This window comes from Rhinoraja longicauda, chromosome 12, assembly GCF_053455715.1.
Source record: "Rhinoraja longicauda isolate Sanriku21f chromosome 12, sRhiLon1.1, whole genome shotgun sequence".
NCBI lineage: Eukaryota > Metazoa > Chordata > Chondrichthyes > Rajiformes > Arhynchobatidae > Rhinoraja > Rhinoraja longicauda.
The window spans coordinates 18,699,220-18,714,559 of NC_135964.1; positions in this window are offsets into that span (position 1 = coordinate 18,699,220).

A 15,340-nucleotide genomic window follows, 5' to 3' on the forward strand; every position below is an offset into this window, starting at 1 on the left:
ACCTGTTCCTTTTTTCCAGGTTTGCTGCCTGACTCGCTGAGTTACTCTAGCATTTTGTGTTTATCTTTGGTATAAACCAGCATCCGTTGTTCCTTTCTACACTTAAATGTAACCAAGCCAAGCTAAAGAGTTCCAACTGACGCAACTAGCAACTGTTTGTATTAGGAAAGAGGAAATCCCAAACTTGCTGGTCAGGATCTGCTGCTGTTTTCAAGTTGTATTCAACATTGAACTGTTTCAGGAGTCCACCCACAGCATTACTACAATCCCAGGAGCTCTATCCTTGGAATCTGCATCAAATTAAAAGGGAGAAAGTAATTTATACATCTTTATCAATGTTTTGCTTCAATATTTTGAATTGTTAAATGGATGCTGCTCGGGCCAGTGGTGGAGGCAGATACAATAGTGGCATTTAAGAGGCTTTTTGAGAGGCACATGGATATACAGGGAATGGAGGGACATGGATTACATGCAGGCAGTTTAACCTGGCATCAGGTTCAGCACAGATATTTAGTTTACTTTAGAGACATTACTCCTGCCAGCTTTAGACTTTAGAGATATAGCGCGGAAACAGACGATCCGCCTACACTAGCACCATCCTACACACTAGAGACAACTTACAATCTTTACCGAAGCCAATTAACCTCCAGGCCTGTATATCTTGTCAGTGTGGAGCATGGGAGGAAACCGGAGTACTCAGGGAACACCCATGTGGTCACAGGGATAACATACAAAACTCCATACAGAGGGCACCCGTGGTCAGGATCGAACCTGGGTCCCTGGCTCTGTGAGACAGCAACTCTACCGCTGCACCATCATGTCGCCCATTAATGATGTCTTCCTCACCTTTCTTTCTTTCAACCATGTACTCATTCACCTTATAAACATAATGTAACTCTAATTGCTTCGAAAGAAAATTGCACTCCACTACATGGTAATGTTTTTTACAATTACATTGACTGTTTTGAACAAAGAAAACTGAGGGAAGAATAATTAATATTTAAGTGAATGCTGTCATAGTTCATATAATTAAATGCAACGCAGGAGCACAATTAGTTCAATAGAAAATGCCTAGTGGCTGTCTACAGCAGTTAACACATTTTGTCTTCAAGGTGAATGAAATTTGCAGTTGATTTTTTTCTGTTGACTGGAGGATAAAAAAGAACTGAATAGCAAGTGAGTGGTTGAATCTGGAAACCCAGAACAAGCCTAGGCTGGGCTATACTCAGAGGCATGGAGCGGCATATTTTAGTTAATACACTTGAGGCACTCAAGTCAATCAGTGACAGATGAATGCTGGCAGCAAACCTGACAGCATATCATAAGGGCTGTGGAGCTGTGGTTGTGAAACTCGTAGGTCAAAGCTATTCCCAACTTTATTACATGTATCCAATGTAGGGATTCCTGCTGTTTCAGCTGCATTGCAGTAAACCCTTGTTAGAGTATTCGTTGACTTGAATTACTGTTATTAATTGTTCCTTCTGAGACCAAAATTTGCCCGATGCAAAATTAAAGTAAATTTTGCTGCAGGAGAGCATCTGATACTAAATGGTATGGGTTGGACCTGCATATGTAGTTTAGTTTAGTTTAGTTTAGAGATACAGTGCAGAAACAGGCCCTTAGGCCCAGTGAGTCCACGCCGTCCAGCACTCCCTGCACGCTAACACTATCCTACAAACACATGGGAACATTCACAATTTTTCCAAAGCCAATTAACCTACAAACTTGTACACCTTTGGGGTGTGAGAGGAAACCAGAGCCCCGGGATAAAACCCACACAGGTCATGGGGAGAACACAAAAAACTCCATACAGACAGCGCCTGTGGTCAGGATCGAGCCCGGATCTCTGACGCTGTAAGGAGGCATCTCTACTGCTGTGCCACCATGCCACCCTGGTGCACGTGGTCCCGCTTAACTGGATAACAGCTCATTGGTTGTTATCCACTCAATAACACTTAATTGGAGGACAAGGACTGAGGACAATAGACAATAGGTGCAGGAGTAGGCCATTCGGGCCTTCGAGCCAGCACCACCATTCAATGTGATCATGGCTGATCATTCTCAATCAGTACCCCGTTCCTGCCTTCTCCCCATACCCACTGACTCCGCTATCCTTAAGAGCTCTATCTAGCTCTCTCTTGAATGCACTTAGAGAATTGGCCACCACTGCCTTCTGAGGCAGAGAAACTCATAGGTCAAATGAGAGAATAGGAGAATAGATGAATTCTTTGTTTATCACAAAAAGCTATCCAGACGGCAACAGGGACTGAAAGTTGATTAGGAGAATTTGTACAAAGGAATCAGGTGCAAAATGCCTCAAATGTGGGCGTAGGTATCACATCTGAGTGCATTGCAGAAGCTATGAAGGTTGGGGGATGGGTAGTTCATAAATTAATGTTACTAAGTTATAGAAGCAGAATTAGGCCATTTGGCCCATCAAATCTACTCCGCCATTCAACCATGGCTGATCTATCTTTCCCTCTCAACCCCATTCTCCTGCCTTCTTCCCATAACCCCTGACACCCGTACAAATCAAGAATTTGTCAATCTCCGACTTAAAGATATCAAATTGGCCTTGGCCTCCACAGCCATCTGTAGCAATGAATTCCACAGAGTCACCACCCTCTGACTAAAGAGATTCTTCCTCATCTTTCTAAAAGTACTTCCTTTTATTCAGAAGCTATGGCCTCTGGTCCCAGACTCTCCCACTAGTGGAAACATCCTCTCCACATCCACTCTATCCAGGCCTTCCACTATTTGGTAAGTTTCAATGAGATCCCCTCATGGGTAATAATTTACAAAGAAAGAAGGGACATTACTTTTTTCCCCAAAGTGAATATTCGATAATGAGTTTATATCTACCATGCCAACACAGGAACTGCAGCCAAGTCTATGCATCACAACAAGATGCCATTTTGAACACGCCATGAGCAGAGAAAGGTAGGTTTTATGGCTGCTTTTTAAAATCCACTTTTAACATTACATCTGCCTGATGTTTCATAAAAACTAATGAACACCAATAGTGCTAACAGTATTTTGACAATTGGAATATATATTTTTTTTCCACACATGTGGATTGCATATTAGAACTTGTAGAAGGTATCTGTAAATTCAACTTTCTTCATAGAGGTAACCAAAACTGTCCAGTCAAAACCAATCTCTCTCAACCAGATAGCAGCATAATGTACACTGAATACTTAACAACACCAAATGAAAAAGTTTAGAATATAATGTACCTGTAAAAGTACTACAAAACTTCTCAAGCACAATAGGTCAAATTTAGAAAAGGCACATTTTGACAAAAGTGGATGTGACAACTTGGATGGGTGAGATCAAACCTAGCTTTGTGCATTAAAAATTCCAAAGCTACCTCTGAATTTGTGCCATTGCCATAAAACCACACTTTGTTTCTGCGAAGCCATTTGTTTTTGACTTGCATTCCTTTGCGTTCCCTCTCTCTGCCCACCCTAATCCTCTTGCTAATTGCATCGTTTGTATTCCTTCGTTGTGTCCTACGTGTGGGCGTGCCTTCTGGGCCCGGATTGGCCTCACCAGTCACTTCCGGACCCACAGTCACCAATCCTCCAACTGAAAGTGAAGTCATGGTCATCTTCGAACCCGAAGGACGAACAACAATTCCTTCGTTATCACCCCGACCCAGTCAACAATGGACCATTGTGGGCTCCATCTTTCCTGAGTCATCGATGCAAGCTCTGCTTTGTTCGGCACCTTCCCGTACCTCTAGTTTCCCCCTCCCTGACTCTTAGTCTGATGTAGGGTTTCGACCCAAAACGTTAACTATTCCTTTTCTCCAGAGATGCTGCCTGATCTGCTGAGTTACTCCAACATTTTGTGTCTATCTTTAGCGTACATACTTAGTTTTATTTAGAAATATGGCATGGAAACAGGCCCTTCAGCTCACCGATTTCACGCCAACCACTGATTACCCTTTCTCTTCCACTCCCTACACACCGAGGTCAATTTACAGAGGCTAATTAACCCACAAACCTACATGTCTTTGGGATGTGGAGCACCCCGAGGAAACCCACACGGTCACAGGGAGAACGTGCGGACCACACAGACAGCACCCAAGGTCAGGATCGAAGCTGGGTCTCTGGCGTTGTGAAGCAGCAGCTCTACCAGCTCCACCACTATGCCTTAATCTTTCAACTAAATAGTGAATCGACAGCCTGAAGAAGGATCCTGACCCTGACCGTCACCTATCCATGTTCTTCAAGGATGCTGCTTGACCCACTGAGTTACTCCAGCAATTTGTGTTTTTGCTTGGTGGTGCAGCGGTAGAATTGCTGCCTTTCAGCGCCAGAGACCCTGGTTCGATCCAGACTATGGGTGCTGTCTGTATGGAGTTTGTACCTTCTTCCCTTGAACGTGTAGGTTTTTTCCGGGTGCTCCGGATTCCTCCCACATTCCAAAGACGTACAGGTTTGTAGGTTAATTGCCTTCAGTAAGAATTCTAAGTTGTCCCTGGTGTGTAGGATAGTGCCAGTCCCAAACACATCAAGTTATACGTACACACAGCAGCACTAAACAACAAAATGCTATTTTTCATTATTTCCAGCTCTACTTTGTCCTTACTTAATTCAAAATAGACCCTGTTAAAAGCTTTAAATTTTAAATGCTAATTGCAAAGCTTCTTTTTGGACCCTTTTCAGATTTTAATTTTTTTTCCTGTTTTTACATAAACATTAAATTTACTTCACATTAGGTGCAAATTTCCCCGCAGCTCAATTAAATTTTCATAATTTCTCTGCTCCAATAGAACCTATTGATTTCATTCGCAGAATAATTGAATTAGTCTTGCACAATCACAAAATCAACAAATCCATTAATCATATTTCTATCGTCCTTCTGTACTTTTCATAACACATGCTATATTTCAAATGTAAAGTGGGCTAAAGGCATTGTGTAGCACAAAACAACACACGGTTTGAGACTTGCGAATACACACGTTATCAACATTTTTGCTTGTTGATGATCAGCCCGTAGCACTATAACTCTCGGGTTGCTAGAAGCATGCCAAGGCTAGATCCCTGCATCTCTGTGGAGTTAGACTTACAAACAGATGGAATGTGTTCCTTTTGAAAACGTAATTCTTCCATTTGATGAATCCAATGACAAAGAAGGTGTCCATAAAGCATGTTAGTATCAGGAGAGAAAAAGCAAGCAGCCTGCTCTGGTGAAATAAATTGAAACGACTTTGTGTATATATGGTTTGCCTTTGAAAAATAAATTCAGACGCTCAGAGGTTCTCGGAGCAAACATGCGCCCATCAAGTCTCCTGTGCCATTTAATCATGGCTGATCTATCTTTCTCTCTCAACCCTATTCTCCTGCCTTCTCCTCATAACCCCTGACACCCACTAATCAAGAATCTGTCAATCTACACCTTAAAAATATCCACTGACTTGGCCTCCACAGCCTTCTTTGGCAATGAATTCCACAGATTCACTACATTGAATTAATTCACTTCAAGGAAAGGTTTAAACTAAAACTGAAAGAATATTTTCAGTTTAGTTTAGTTTAGTTTAGTTTAGAGGTACAATGCTGAAACAGGCCCTTTGGCCCACCGAGTCCACGCCAACCAGCGATCCCCGAATGCCAACACTATGCTACAAACACTAGGGTCAATTTACAATTTTACCAAGCAAATTAGTCTACAAATCGGTACGTCTTTGGAGTGCATGCAGAAACCGGAGCACCCGGAGAAAACCCACATGGGTCACGGGGAGAACGTACAAACTCCGTCCAGTCAGCACCCAGAGACAGGATTGAACCCGGGTCTCTGGGGCAGCAAAGCAGCAACTCTACCACTGCGCCACTATGCCACACGCTTTCACTCATGCACTTGAATGTGCAGACTTTAATGCCCATCCCTAAATATCCGTAACACAAGGAAAACCCTCCTAGTCAACCACATTGCTGTCTAGGATTTGGCGTCTAATTCATGCTGGAGCAGGTACAACTGGTGGAGTTGCATCACTAATTTTAAAATGGTTGTTACAAATCCTTACTTTGAATTCCACACTCATCCAATTTATTCAACTAATTGGGTTTAAATTTTCCTGGCATTATGATGGAATATGAAGATATCTCTGGATTAATCGTCCAGCTACAACCATAATGCCACTATAATGTTCAATAGAGTAGTCATGCCCGTTAAAGATAGAACATAGAAGGAACACGTAAAAATGATGCTACCTCTCTGAAACTGAGAATAACCTGGATTGCAACTAAATATCGACACTTTTGAAATGGATTTTCCCAATGAGGGAACTGCTGCAGGAGGTTTTATTTTACTTTGGTTGAAATCAATGTGAACTAGTCAGTAGTTAGATAGATATTGTTAAAGGTAGTATAACAGTAAAAGACCATTCTTCCATGACAATATATATACGAAAACTCGTTTGTTTGTTTGTTTGTACTTGAACTACAGCCAAAACGGTACACGATAGCATGACAGTTTTAGGCCCACCGTACTCACTGTTGTCCCTTTGGTGCTAATGGAAGAAGTTTCATTGAAATTGGTTATATTTTTAAAGTTATTCACATTTGAAAGTTTAAATCTATCTCCTAGGGATGGGAGGGAGGAGGGGAGGGGAGAGAGGGCGGGGGGAGGAGGGAGGATAAGGGGGTTGAGGGGGACGAAGTGGGGGGAAGGGAATGGGGTAGGAGAAAGGGGGAGGGGAGGGGGACGGGAGGTGGAGGGAGGGGGGAGGGGAGGGGGAGGGGGGAGGGGATGGGGGGAGGAGAGGGGGGGGAGGGGGAGGAGAGGGTGCTGCACCAATGCAGGAGAGGTTTGGGCCCAACGGGTCCACTTGGTCTGGTAATACATAAATAGAATTGTCTAGTATTCTTATAAAATTGTTAGATCGCAGATATTTAGTCAGCTTTCATCCCACAAAGTGATCACTATTGTGCCAAGAGGCTGGTTGGGTGTTAAGTCGCTCTATGAATTATTGCATTTTTTACTTTAGTTTGTAGCTTTCTAGTTTTGTAACATGGAAACAAGTCCTTTTGTCCACCGAGTCCACGCCGACCAGAGGTCAATTAACTTATAAACCTGCACGTCTTTAGGATGTGGGAGGAAACAGGAGCACCCGGAGGAAGTCCATGCGGTCACAGGGAGAACCTGCAAACTCCACAGAGACAGCATCTGAGGTAAAGATTGAACCCGGGTCTCTGGCGCTGTGAGGCAGTGGGTCTGCCAGTTGCACCACAGTGCTGCCCTGTTATTCTGCTTCTGTAGAAGAAAAGGAATAACTAAGAGTAACTTCATACATTTTCAGAAGTAGTAAAGGGACAAAAAATGAATAGTGCCAACAATGTAAGATAAGTTGCAGACTGCTCCAATTTCGGCAATGGTACAATATTCAATGGTTATTTATTGTCACATGTACTAAGGTACAGTGAAATTCATTTTTGCATACCTTTCAGTACAAGTATTACAACACATAAGCACATCATATATAACCTTATAACCATATAACAACTACAGCACGGAAACAGGCCTGTTCGGCCCTACCAGTCCACGCCGACCACTCTCTCTGACCTAGTCTCATCTACCTGCTCTCAGACCATAGCCCTCCAATCCCCCCTCATCCATATACCTATCCAATTTACTCTTAAATAATAAAATCGAGCCTGCCTCCATCATAGATGCAGGAGAACTGCATACAAATAGTACACTGAGACAGAATAGAAGAGTTGCCAGATTTGGTGCCATTTTCAAGTCCCAGTTGTTGTAAGTGTAGAGTTCCTTAACCTGACCATGAAGGCCCGTTGTCCTGGCGACGTTGCAGGATCGGCCTGACCAAGCAGAACCGTTGGTATCCTCCACCGCTGCTCCCCCACTCTGTGCAGCTGCAGGTTGCGTCCAGTCCACGACACGGTTCTCTTGTGGCGGCACCTGAACCAGCTGAGTCCCAGGCTGCTGCAGGGCCTCCAGCGGCCCACTTCACTGTGGAGGTGCACTGCACTGCCTCCTGCAGCCGGTCCACCTACTGGCCATCTGTTCCCACTCCAACTCCCTCCTCCTCTGTCCTCGGGGCAAGCAGGGGCTGAGCTCAGTGGCTTCCCTCTATCCGGGTGAGTTTGCGGTTCTATAGCGGGCAAGCCATGACTGAAGTCAACTTTGCAAGGACATTTGGTGCAATGATGCCTTACTGTCATGTGTGCACTGCACAGTGAAATTCTTTTTACATTGAACACTCATGCACAAGACGCCATATTTTTGGTGCCATTTACAAAAAGTCCAAAGTCCGGTCCAGGCGCCTGATGTACTGGAGCAGCTCCCGATACAGGCAAGCCATAGGCTGCTGCAGGGCCTCCTCTGTCGCCCTCAACCAACTCGCCCCGCAAACCACCAACCCTCTCCTAGCCCAACCACCTTTGTGTCCCATGGGCACCTCCTGCAGCCGACCCTGAAGGTGCTGGAGGCACCATTTCCACTTCCACCCGTGGGTGGCACGGAGAGCTACTCCTTTACAGCACCAGAGACCCAGGTGCGATCCTGACTACGGGTGCTGTCTGTACGTGGTTTGTACATTCTCCCTGTGATCTGCGTGGGTTTTCTCTGAGATCTTCGGTTTCTCCCACATTCCAAAGACGTACAGGTTTGTAGGTTCATTGGGTTGGTATAAATGTCTCTAAAATGTGTGTAGTATCGTGTTAGTGTGCGGGGATCACTGGTCGGTGCGGACTCTGTGAGCCAAGATCCTGTTTCCGCGCTGTATTTCTAAACTAAACTAAATTAAAAATCAATGAGTATAGTGACTTACTTGCTTACACCCTGCTGTACATGGTACGTGAGCCATCCAAACCATTCATAAATTGTATTCTGGGCCATCACACCCCATAGCAACTCACTTTGCAAGGACACTCATCTTTTAATCCACCATCGTCTACACATACTGACATACAAAGTAATCTTGATGCAAATCCTGTCTTTCCCTCACAGTCAGCATCATTCTCCGCCCATACTTACACCTATCCATTCCTTCCATGGATGCTGCCTGACCCGCTGAGTTTCTCCAGCGCTTTTGCTCGGGATTCCTGCATCTGCCGCTCCTTGTGCCATCATTCTTCATTTGACCAGGGGTGCTGTCTGTATGGAGTTATTACGTTCTCCCCGTGACCTGCGTCAGGTTGGCGTTTCCGCGCTGTATCACTAGCTAAACAAAATTAAACTAAACTTATTTCTTCTAAGTATGCCTTTACTTTTTTACTTTTATTCCTCTTTCTCCACATTTTCTTCCACACTGAAGAAAACTCAGAAGCCCAGTGAGAGGTAGAAAGTGGCTCTTACGGTATATTGCAAATGATTTCTGCAGAGGAAATAGCCTTGTATATAACTGGCATAAAAGAAGGCATGATGATAGACACAAAGTGCTGACAGGTCAGGCAGCATCTCTGGAGAAAAGGAATAGGTGACATTATGTGTCAGAACCCTTCGCCACCTATTCCTTTTCTCCAGAGATGCTGCCTGACCCGTTGAGTTACTCCAGCATTTTGTGTCTATCTTCAGTATAAACCAGTATCTGCAGTTCTTTCATACACATGACAGAAGGCATGGCTTTCAAGGTCACAGGTGAGTATCTCACAGCTACCCAGTGACAGTATTCTTACCTATGGCACCACATTCCATGCAACGCTCAGTTAATCGGACTTCAAGTCAGCTACAAATAATGTAAAAAATCCTAATTTGACAGTTCTAATTCAGTTGCATAATCTCCCAAGAGATTCACCTGTCCAATAGGACATGCATCAGGATGACGATAATCCTTCCTCAGTGAAGTTCGTGAACTCCGTACCATCACACAATTGATGAAGGGCGGCTAGGTGGTGCAGCAGTAGAGTTGCTGCCGTACAGCACCAGAGACTCAGGCTCGATCCTGATTACGGGTGCTGTCTGTACGCTGTTTGTACGTTCTCCCTGTGACTGCATGAGTTTTCATCGGTGGCTACGGTTTCGTCCCACACTCCAAAGATGTACAGGTTTGTAGGTTAATTGGCTTCAGTAAAATTGCACATTGTTCCTAGTGTGCAGTCACTGCCACTGCCTGTAGATGGCTGTGCGTAGTGTTTGATTTCCCATGAGCCAATAGACAATAGACAATAGGTGCAGGAGTAGGCCATTCAGCCCTTCGAGCCAGCACCGCCATTCACCGTAATCATGGCTGATCATGCACAATCAGTACCCCGTTCCTGCCTTCTCCCCATATCCCCTGACTCCACTATCATTAAGAGCTCTATCTAACTCTCTCTTGAAAGCATCCAGAAAATTGGCCACTGCCTTCTGAGGCAGAGAATTCCACAGCTTCACTACTCTCTGAGTGAAAATTTATTTCTCATCTCCATTCTAAATGGTCTACCCCTTATTCTTAAACTGTGGCCCTTGGTTCGGGACTCCCCCAACATCGGGAACATGTTTCCTGCCTCTAGCGTATCCAATCCCTTAATGATCTTATATGTTTCAATAAGATCCCCTCTCATCTAAATTCCAGTGTATACAAGCCCAGTCGTTCGTTTCTTTCATCGTACGACAGTCCTGTCATTCGGACTGTCCGTATGTCCGAATTAACCTTGTGAACCTACGCTGCACTCCTTCAATAGCAAGAATGTCCATCCTCAAGTTTGGAGACCAAAACTGCACACAATACTCCAGGTGTGGTCTCACTGGGGCCCTGTACAACTGCAAAAGGAACTCTTTGCTCCTATACTCAACTCTCCTTGTTATGAAAGCCACATCCCTCTCATGATTTATTCTCCAAGTGGGTGAAGAGCAGCCTACAGCTGTTCCTGAGACGTTAGTTTAATTTAGAGATAATTTGTGGAAACAGGCCCTTCGGCCCACGTAGACACACCAACCAGCGCGCACTTGTGATTGCGATCTTGCAATTGATTGTCCACAGTGAGCTCCATTTGGTTGTCAGAGTGTCGCATGTTATGTGATATATAATTTGGAGTATTGCGAGGCGTTGTGGTCACCCCATTGCAGGAAAGATGTGCATAGAAACATAGAAACATAGAAAATAGGTGCAGGAGTAGGCCATTCGGCCCTTCGAGCCTGCACCGCCATTCAATATGATCATGGCTGATCATCCAGCTCAGTAGCCTGTACCTGCCTTCTCTCCATACCCCCTGATCCCTTTAGCAAAAAGGGCCACATCTAACTCCCTCTTAAATATAGCCAATGAACTGGCCTCAACTACCTTCTGTGGCAGAGAATTCCACAGACTCACCACTCTCTGTGTGAAGAAATGTTTTGCAGGCTTTGGACAGGGTGCAGGGGAGGTTTACCCGAATGCTGCCTGCATTAGAGAGTTGATGGAAGTATATCAAACAATGGAGGCATAGATGGGATAGACAGTAGGAACCTTTTCCCCCAGGTGGAAATATGCAACACTAGAGGGCATAGCTATAAGATCAGAGGGGGAAAGTTCAATGGAGAAGTAGGGGGCATAAAATGCCAGGGAGATGCTGGAGACAGGTACGAAGGTGGCATTTAAGATGCTTCTGGATAGGCACATAGAGGTGCAGGGAATAGAGGGGTATGGATCATGTACAGGGAGACAACTTGGTATTATGTGTAGGGAGAAACTGCAGACGCTGGTTTACACCGAAGATAGACACAAAATGCTGGAGTAACTCAACAGGTCAGGCAGTGTCTTTGGAGAAAAGGAATAGGAGATGATTCGGCACTGAAGGAAGGGTCTCGACTCGAAATGTCACCTATTACTTTTCTCCAAAGATGCTGCATGACCTGGAAAGGAATGGAATCGAATACTTTATTGTCACATGTAACAAGGCACAGTGAAGCTCTTTGCTTGCATACAAAAAGGTATGCAAATAGTCGCCAAATACGGCGCTGACAAAGTTCCAAAGTACCCCCGCCGGCTCCTCTTTTGTTCTCCCTCCCTCCCCCCCCCTCATGGCGGTCCCCTCACGCCGGGTCCACCTTTGCTCTTCCCCCCCCCCCCCCCTCATGGTGGTCCCCTCACGCCGGGTCCACCTTTGCTCTTCCCCCCCCCCTCATGGTGGTCCCCTCACGCCGGGTCCACCTTTGCTCTCCCCCCCTCATGGTGGTCCCCTCATGCCGGGTCCACCTTTGCTCTCCCCCCCCCTCATGGTGGTCCCCTTATGCCGGGTCCACCTTTGCTCTCCCCCCCCCCCCCCCACATGGTGGTCCTCTTACGCCGGGTCCACCTTTGCTCTCCCCCCTTCCCCCCCCCCCCCACATGGCGGTCCCGTCACGCCGGGTCCACCGTTGCTCTCTCCCCCCCCCCTCTCATGGTGATCCCCACACGCCGGGTCCACCTTTGCTCTCCCCCCCCCTCTCATGGTGATCCCCTCACGCCGGGACCACCTTTGCTCTCCCCCCCCCCTCATGGTGGTCCCCTCACGCCGGGTCCACCTTTCCTCTCCCTCCCTCCCCCTCATGGTGGTCCCCTCACGCCGGGTCCACCTTTGTTCTTCCCTGCTGTTGCCCTGCTAAGTTACTCCAGCATTTTGTGTCTGACTTGGTATCATGTTCGGCACCAACATTGTGGGCCGAAGGGCCCATTTCCTGTGCTGTCCTGTTCTATGTTCCGTGTTCTATGTAACACCACATGAGCACCAGCCATGGCCACGTCGTGCTGGAGCTTTGTAATGTCTATGTATCGTACAGCAGCAAAGTATGGAGACTGAATTGAACAGTTCACAAAGCGAGTGCAAATCCTTCAAGTACTTTCTTCAAAGCTCCTAAGTAAAGAAGCAGCAGCACTCTTGTGGCAGCCACTCAGATCAACAGCTGGAGGCTGCAGTAAAAGCTGCCAGATACACTTGCCAGCTTCTCTATCCATTGCAATGGTGTTGCACGCTCTCCAATTGCTTCACCGGTGAATCTCTGGATGCCCAGGAAACCCGTGTAAAATTCCAAAACACCTGTTAACATTGCTCTTAATAAGCACTTAACATATTTAAATTGTCATCTCAACTCAGCGGGGGGGGGGTTATCCGATTGTAGAAGGATGCACTCAGAAATCCATAAATAAGCAGCATTTCCAATGTGCTATCAAATGTTCTGATCTCACACTTTGTCCTCATCCAGTTGGGCACCCCCTACACAACATTAAAATATATAGTTTGTGAGCATACCTAACCGCCTAGCAGGCTGGTCTGGAAGGTTAGATCACATGGAATCCAAGGTGAGCTAGTCAAATGGATTCAAAATTGGTTTGGATGAAGGAGTCAAAGGCTAGTGCGAAGGGTTATTTTTTCTGATCGGAGGCCTATGACCAATGGAGTGCCGCAGGCATCGGTACTGGGCCCACTGTTATATGTTATCTTCTTTAACGATTTGGCTAACTATATAGTTAACATTGTTAATAAGTTTGCAGATGACACCAACATCGACGTCACAGTGGACAGTGCGGAAGGATAGCTAAGTTTACAACAAGTTCTAGATCAGTTCTCTCGGTTCTCGGTTCCAAGACCGCAAGTCACTGTCCAATACCGCAAGAAATTGCAGAGAATTGTGGACGCAGCCCAGACCACCACACTAGGCAACCTCCCTCCCATTGACTCCACCTACACCTTGCACTGCCTCGGCAAGGCTACCAGCAAAATCAAGGACGAGTCGCACCCCGGCACCACAAACTAAGCTAAACTAAATTTGTGAAGTTGGACCAAGGAATGGTAAATGGAATTTAATTCTGACAAGGGTATGATGTTTAACCTGACATTTCAAAGCAGGGCACGACTTATGCAGTAAATGGTAAAGCCCTGGAGAGTGGTGTAGAATAGAGAGGGTGGGGAATACAAATGCACAGTTCCCTGGAAGTGGTGAAGAAGGCGTTTGGCACACTTGCCTTCATTGCGAAGCGTATTGATGACAAAAGTTTGGACATCATGATACAGAGTTGTTGGTGAGACGACACTTGGAGTATTATGTGCGGTTCTGGTCGCCTGGCAATAGGAAGGATATTGTTAGGTTGAAAAGAATGCCGAAGAGATTCAGCAGAGTATTACCTGAACTGGCAGGTTTAAGTTATAGGGAGAGACTGGGTAAGTTGTGACTTTTTTCTTTAGACTGAAGGAGGCTGAGAGGTGACCTTATTGAAGTGTACAAAATTGTGAGAGGCATGGATAAAATGAATGCTCACAGTCTCTTTCCCAGGAAGGAGGATTTTAAAACTAGGGGGCACAGAGAGGGGAGAGATTTAAGTAGGATTTCAGGGGGCTTCTTTCTCAAGCAATCTGTCTGTAACTGGATTGAGTTTCTAGAGGTTGCTGGATAAGTGGATGTAATTATGACTTTTAAAAGACATCTCGACAGATGTAGGGATAGAAAGGGTTTAAAAAGGGATATGGAACAAATGCAGGAAATGGGATTTGGCCGGACTCCCAGCTTGGACAGCATGGACAAGTGGTCCGAAGGGCCTGTTTCCATGCTGTGTATCTCAATAACTATGACTCTATGACACTTCATTAGCAGGAAACATGAATTACTGTTGTTTTTGATGAGACTTTCATACTTTTCTTCCCCTCTGCATGACAGTGTTCACATTGACGTATTAGTGACAAAGCATTTCTAATCTCCGCACACTGATTAATGACGTTTAAGATATTTACGCCGATTAAATGACTCATTAGCTGTTTGAGTATTAAATGATGACTACAGGTGTTTTTCAATGTCTTGTAATATCTTGCAAACAACATCCTTCTGTTTATGATCAACAGATCTTTTAATCTTTTCATCTCACTTGAGCTTTCTCATTTTAATCTCATGTCATCTCGTCCTCAAATACGCTGCAGCTCAAACAGATTGTTTCTCCCTTCATCATTTATGCCTTTCATTGGTTGTGTTCATAAATTCTAGGAGCAGAATTGGGCCATTTGGCCCATCTATGCCATTCAATCATGGCTGATCTATCTTTCCCTCTCAACCCCATTCTCCTGTCTTCACCCCATAACCTCCGACATCCTGGCAGTGTTCACAATGACATCTTAGAGCTGAGAACTGAATCAACCTGAGTTCGTTGTTATATACATAAGTACGGTGAGGTACAGGTACGACCCAGGGCAGCACAGTGGCGCAGCGATAGAGTTGTTGCCTTACTGCACCAGACACCTGGCTTTGATCCTGACTTCAGTCGCTGCATGTGCAGAGTTTGTACGTTCTCCCTGTGACTGCGTGGATTTCCTTCCAGTTCTCCGGTTTCCTCACACACTCCAAAGACGTGCGGGTTTGTAGGTTAATTGGCTTCAGTAAAATTGTCCCTAGTGTGTAGGATAGTGCTAGTGTATGAGGTGATCACTGGTCGATGCGGACTCGGTGG